Source organism: Morus notabilis, unplaced genomic scaffold (genome assembly GCF_000414095.1).
Source record: "Morus notabilis unplaced genomic scaffold, ASM41409v2 Scaffold115, whole genome shotgun sequence".
Taxonomy (NCBI): Eukaryota; Viridiplantae; Streptophyta; class Magnoliopsida; order Rosales; family Moraceae; genus Morus; species Morus notabilis.
In genome coordinates, this window is record NW_010361020.1 from 178,071 (window position 1) to 184,190 (window position 6,120).

Genomic DNA, 6,120 nt, shown 5'->3' on the forward strand with positions numbered 1-6,120 from the left:
CATAATGATTTTTATTATATATTTATGCTATTTAATATTATGCATTATTCATTTCACTGATTCGAGTTTTCAGTTTTAAGTTTCTATAGTAAAAAGCTCTCATAAAATGTCACATCTAACTTTTTCTGTTACAATGAAAAGCTCTCAGAAAATGTCACATCTCAATTCAAATTAAAAACTCGAATCTACGAAGTGAACGAGACTATAATTTAAAATAATATTACTTATTTTTGTATTTTGGCACGCTTAAAATGTGGAACGTACGATATGTTACATGTCATTTAATAGCATGATGACTTACTTAATTTTTCATTTTAGAACGCTAAAATATATTTGTATATGTTATAAAATTTAACATATGTGATTGTAGCAATTGTATTTTTGACACAAAAGGTAGGCTCGTAGGGGTTCGAGTCTTGTTGATGGTTTAGTTGACTTTAAGGTATCGATGAGCTTCATAAAAGTAACCCAAAGATGTTCAAGTATTTTACTCCAGTCATCTTGGTTTTTGTTTTAGAATAATGTCGGAGATCCTAATTACGTTTTAAATATCAATAGTAAGTTGTCATCTTTTTAATTAATAGGCGCAACTTTTTAATATTAATTGACTTGTTAATTTTTAAATTTTTATCAATAAAAAATGACAAGCTCTAATGCTATAATTAAACCCCTTTCGAATTATGTTTAAAGAGAATTTTGATTAAGTTTTACATAAAAAGAGATTGGAAGGAGTTGGGATATTTGAGAAACTGTTCTTGAAGAGTTCAAATTCCAATAAATTCAAAGGTAGCCAACCGTGTAATTTAAGGAGAAATAATAACGACCAAGATTGAAAGTTTCAGTAATATTTAAGGATCCAGGATTTTTATTTGCCAAATAGGTAAACTAATTATGTTAAACTAGTTTATACAGCAGCATCATGTACACAATCAAACTTAAAATATATATTTACTGAAAAAAAACTTAATATATATATATATATATAAATCATTTTGCTACGTTTGACATCCAACATCAAATTGCCATATGCCGCCTTATTGGCAGTGATAAAAATATATCTAAACAAATGTATGGGAAAAAAAAAGAAGATGATATATTACAAATATCAGACACAAGAGCTCCAAATTTAGAGAGAGAGGAAATATTTGAAAGCATTTCTTGAATGACCTCAAATGGAATCAGATTTTATAAGTTAGAGAGGAAGACCAACCAAATTAGCCCATTGGAAACTGTAATAGATAGCGACAGCTTCAGCTTTCTTTGAAGAGAATTTGCCAACAGGTTTTGCAAATAATGCCAGCTATGAGACACTTGAAATATAAGTCTCTAATATTGTATGTACGAGAGTACCGTATTATATAATAATATAATAATATAATTTTTAATATTATTATCGTATTGTATAAATTAATACAGATAGTAAATTAATACTGTCTATTTTGTATTATTGAATATGGTTCATTTTTTGTGTATTGCATTGTATTGTTTATAGTGGATCAATAATTTATATTAGGGTTGGGCAACACTAGATGTCGGGGTCGGGTTAACATAGGGTCACGGTGGAGTCTATAATTGTTGAAAAATTTAAGGGCACAATGCAAATTTTTTATTTTTTAATAATTACATTTTGACCCCAAAAATTTGTAAAATTACACTTTGACCCTAAAAGTTTTAGAAAATTTCATTTTGACCTCAAATTTTTGAAAAATTATATGTTGACCCCAAATTTTTTTTCAAAATTTACATTTTGACCCCAAAATTATTAAAATTTTACATTTTGACCTTTTATATAATACGTCATGACACCAAACACCGTATTATATTATGATAATACAACACAATATAATACACCTTATACAATACAAGCTACCAAATATGGTCATAATGTTAATTACTTCATAGTTTTAACTTTTAAGTTGTAACATAAAATCTCGAAACTGTAATTTGAGAGTAACTCTATAAAATGATCTGGACCACTTGAATTTAGGGGGATAAGTTTTAATTAATTTGATTTCGCTGGCCTAAAACATCACACTAAAGTTGAAACTCTATCTCCAATTACAAATTCAAACACCATTTTGAACTTGACTTATGGGTTCAAACCACATCAATCAGCCGACACCATCTATATTGTTCACTATTCTTGCATTGTTGAGATGGAGATAAACGAACAGCAGGACCATCAGAGCCCAAAACAGGCCCATATATTTTTATTGCGGGGCCCATGTTTTCTTTTGGGTACAAGAATGAAAGCCCAAGAAGTAGGAGGTACTGGATACTTGGATCAAAGTTGGTTAATCCAATTGAAATAGTCACTTTACTTTTACTTTTCAGGTATTACTCTTAAAAATGCATGGATACTTGGATCAAAGTTGGTTAATCCAATTGAAATAGTCACTTTACTTTTACTTTTCCGGTATTACTCTTAAAAATGCATGGATCAGAATTTTTATTCTTTATTTTTAATTTATAATCTTTTTAATTAAATAATTACACTAATAAAAAGATATTTATCAAGAATAACGAATAAATGTCCAGACTCATGTATCTTTAAGAATAAATTTTTCATTTTTTTTTACTTTTTTTTACTACAATATTTTCTTCTAAAAGTCATTTTACAATTCATATTCTCAACTCAAGAGATACCTTTAGGCCTAGCCGATTAAATAAAAAAAACAAACACAAAAAAAGGGAAATAAGGTACGTGTTTAGAAACGTTTTTAAAAATGGTTTTCACGTATTTTGAGAAATAAAAAATGAAAATAAAAATGAAACGACGGGTGCGTTTGGAACTCGTTCCAAAATGATTTTATTTTTTGTATGAAAATGGAAATGAAAACGTTTTTAATCTTAGACAGAAATCATTTTGAAAATGTATTTGGTAGTTTTATCAATAGATTGTTTTTAGTATAAGAAAACCCATTAATGTCTCTCTCTGCTCAAGAGAGGAGAAAACAAAAACATAAAATGAAAAACGGCGCCGTGTTTGAAATTGTTCTTGTTTTTGTTTTTCACGTTTTTTGAGAAAAAAAAAGAAAATAATTCTAAAATGGCGTTTGGCAGAATTAAAGACAAAAAAAGGAAATGAAAACGATATTTTGGTTTAGTATAAAACATGAGAGAAATGAAAAATGATTTTTAGTCCTTTTTCATTTTTTGTTTTTGTTTTCTCCTCTCTCAAGCAGAGAGAGAGATATTAATGGATTTTTTTATTTGAAAATAATCTCTTGACAAAATTACCAAACCCATTTTTAAAAGTGATTTCTGTCTGAGATTGAAAACGTTTTCATTTCCATTTTCATATAAAAAATAAAATCATTTTGGAATGAGCTCCAAACACACCCTAAAAGTCATTTTTCATTTGTCTCCCATTTTACACTAAACTAAAAAAATCGTTTTCATTTTCGTTTTTTATCTTTAATCGTGTCAAACGCCATTTTAGAATCGTTTTCATTTTTTCTTTCTCGAAAAATGTGAAAAATAAAAACAAGAACAATTCCAAACACGGTAGACGTTTGTTTAGTAAATGTTTTGAAAACAAAAATGAAAACGAAAACAGTAATGATGGTTTTTGTGAGAGAATTAGAAAACAGTTGAAAGTTGTTTTCACATTTCTATTTTTATTTTTTAGTACTTATCGACAATATTACAATATATTAATTAATAAATACGATTTCACTTTTTTATTATACTCAAAATAATCTTTTAAAAAATTAACTAAATTTAATTTTAGAATCAATCCCAATATGATTCTCAAAACAATCTCATTTTTACTTTTTATTAAAAATAAAATTATTTTAAAACTAATTATAAACGAACTCGTTAAAGCTTCGCTTAAAAGTACCTTTTTTTTCCTATATAAAGTTTGCTTAAAGTAAATAGTTGGCCATTGTCACTCAATATAAAATGGACGGTTCAATTTGGATTTGGAATAACTGGAACATGAGCATGACGAAAACAAGTACACAATACGTAGGTGAAAAATGATCGTGGACAGTGCTGGAACTTTGGGCCGGCGGGCCGCCCGAAGCTCGAATTTTTTCAGGCTCGGGCGGGCAGGCCCATATGCCGGCCCGTTCAAGGTGTATTTTCGGGCTCGGGCTCCGGCAGCCTGAGTTTTGAGACCACGCCGGAGCCCGCCGCCGTGTAGGTGCCGTCGACCGCCGTCCGCCGGAGTTTTTTTAAAAATTTTCCAGCCAAGCCCGATTTGCCTGAATGCCCGACCCGCCCGAACCCGAAATTTTGAAAAAGCGGTCAGAAAAATGACCGTTGGGCTGCCCGACCCGAATTTTGCCCGAATACCCGAGATGCCCGAACTACCCGAGGTGCCCGAAACCCGTCCAACGGCTAGTTTTTGCCCGAACCCGAACCCTAAACTAGCCGTTTTTGCCCGAATTTTTTGAAAAAAAATCAATTTTTTAATCCAAAAATTTTCCTATAAATACCCTTCATCCCATACACATTTTTCTCACTCAAACTCTCTCAATCCCTCTCAATTTCTCTCATTCTCTCTCAATTTATCTCAATCTCTCTCAATCTTTCAAATCTCTATTACAATTTTTTCAAAAGCTATCACATTATCCTAAAGCTCTCTCTCTCTCAAATCGCTATTATTTTTTTTATAATGGATCCTTTTGGTTATAGTGGTATTTCCGTTGATGCTCAACATAACATGGAAGAAGAGCAATTTCTTACTAATGAATTTGTTACGCAAGAATCTATTAATCCGAGCCCTGGTGGACGTACTGGAGGTCGTGGTCGCAATCGTGGCGGGCGTGGAGAAACAGCGAGTGCCAGTGCGACTGCGTCTGTAAGTGTTGCAACCTCTAGGAGAAAATCCAAGCGCACCTTGACAGTTTGGGATCACTTCGACATAATTGATGAGATCGACAATGAAGGTAATACTAAACATATAGCTCAGTGTAAATATTGTTTATCTAAATTACAAGGTGATACTATTCATGGCACTACACACTTGAGAAGACACTCCGAAAAGAGTCTTCAAAAATTTAGCCAATCCGGCGAACCCGAACTCCGCCAAACACAATTATCTTTTGATCACGCAACCGGTGGTCTAACCACTTGGAAATACGATCCGCAAGTAGATCGTATGGAAGTTGCCCGAATGATAGCTGCTTTAGATCAACCACTTAGTTTTGTAGAGCATCCTAATTGGCAACGATATATTAAGGTTGTACATAATCCTAATGCACAGTTTACTTCAAAAACTACTCTTAGAAAAGATTTATTAAAATTATTTAAAAAAGAAAAAGAAGCATTAATAAACCTTTTACACTCGACTAGCGGGTGCGCTTGGAACATATTACCCAATATTTGGTCCGTTAATGGCGAGTGCCAGTGGAACATATTACCTAACATTACCTTTAGCTTTAGGAGAACTTTTACGAATTAGTATTTTATTTAGCGAATATAGGGAAGACCCAATCTTAGCAGTTTCTATCCATTCTATGGAAAAGAAATTTATAAAATATTGGTTTAAGTTGCCTTTGTTGTATGGTTTAGGTACTATTTTTGATCCTAGATTAAAATTATAAGGTTTAGAAAGTGGTTTAGAAAACTTAGGTGATTTTTTAGGCATCAATTGTAAGGACCAATATCCAATAATAAAGGATAAAATATATTCAATTTATAGTAAATATGAGATTAGGTTTAGAGTACCTCATAGAGTACAGGAACCGCAACAACAAGATGAAAACTCGCATTCATTCTTGAATGTTTTCGGGTTGAAGAAGAAGAAGAAGACAACTCAAACAGAAGCTGTGAGTGAATCTTCATCAACAAGTGGTAGTGGCAATGGCGGCGGCAGCTTTAACGAGCTTATGGCGTACCTCAATGAAGGCTTAGTAGTCGGCGGTACGACAGAATTGTTTGACTTAGTTCAATGGTGGAGGGCACGGGCATTAACTTGGCCAATCCTAACTCGATTGGCAATGGATATATTTTTTATCTCAGTCTCCACTGTTTCATCTGAACAAGCCTTCAGTATGACAGGAAGAATACTTGAGGAACGCCGGAATGCATTGCACAAGGATATTGTTGAAGCCTTGGTTTGCATTAAGGATTGGGATCGACCCGATCAACGTCTACAGGATACAATTT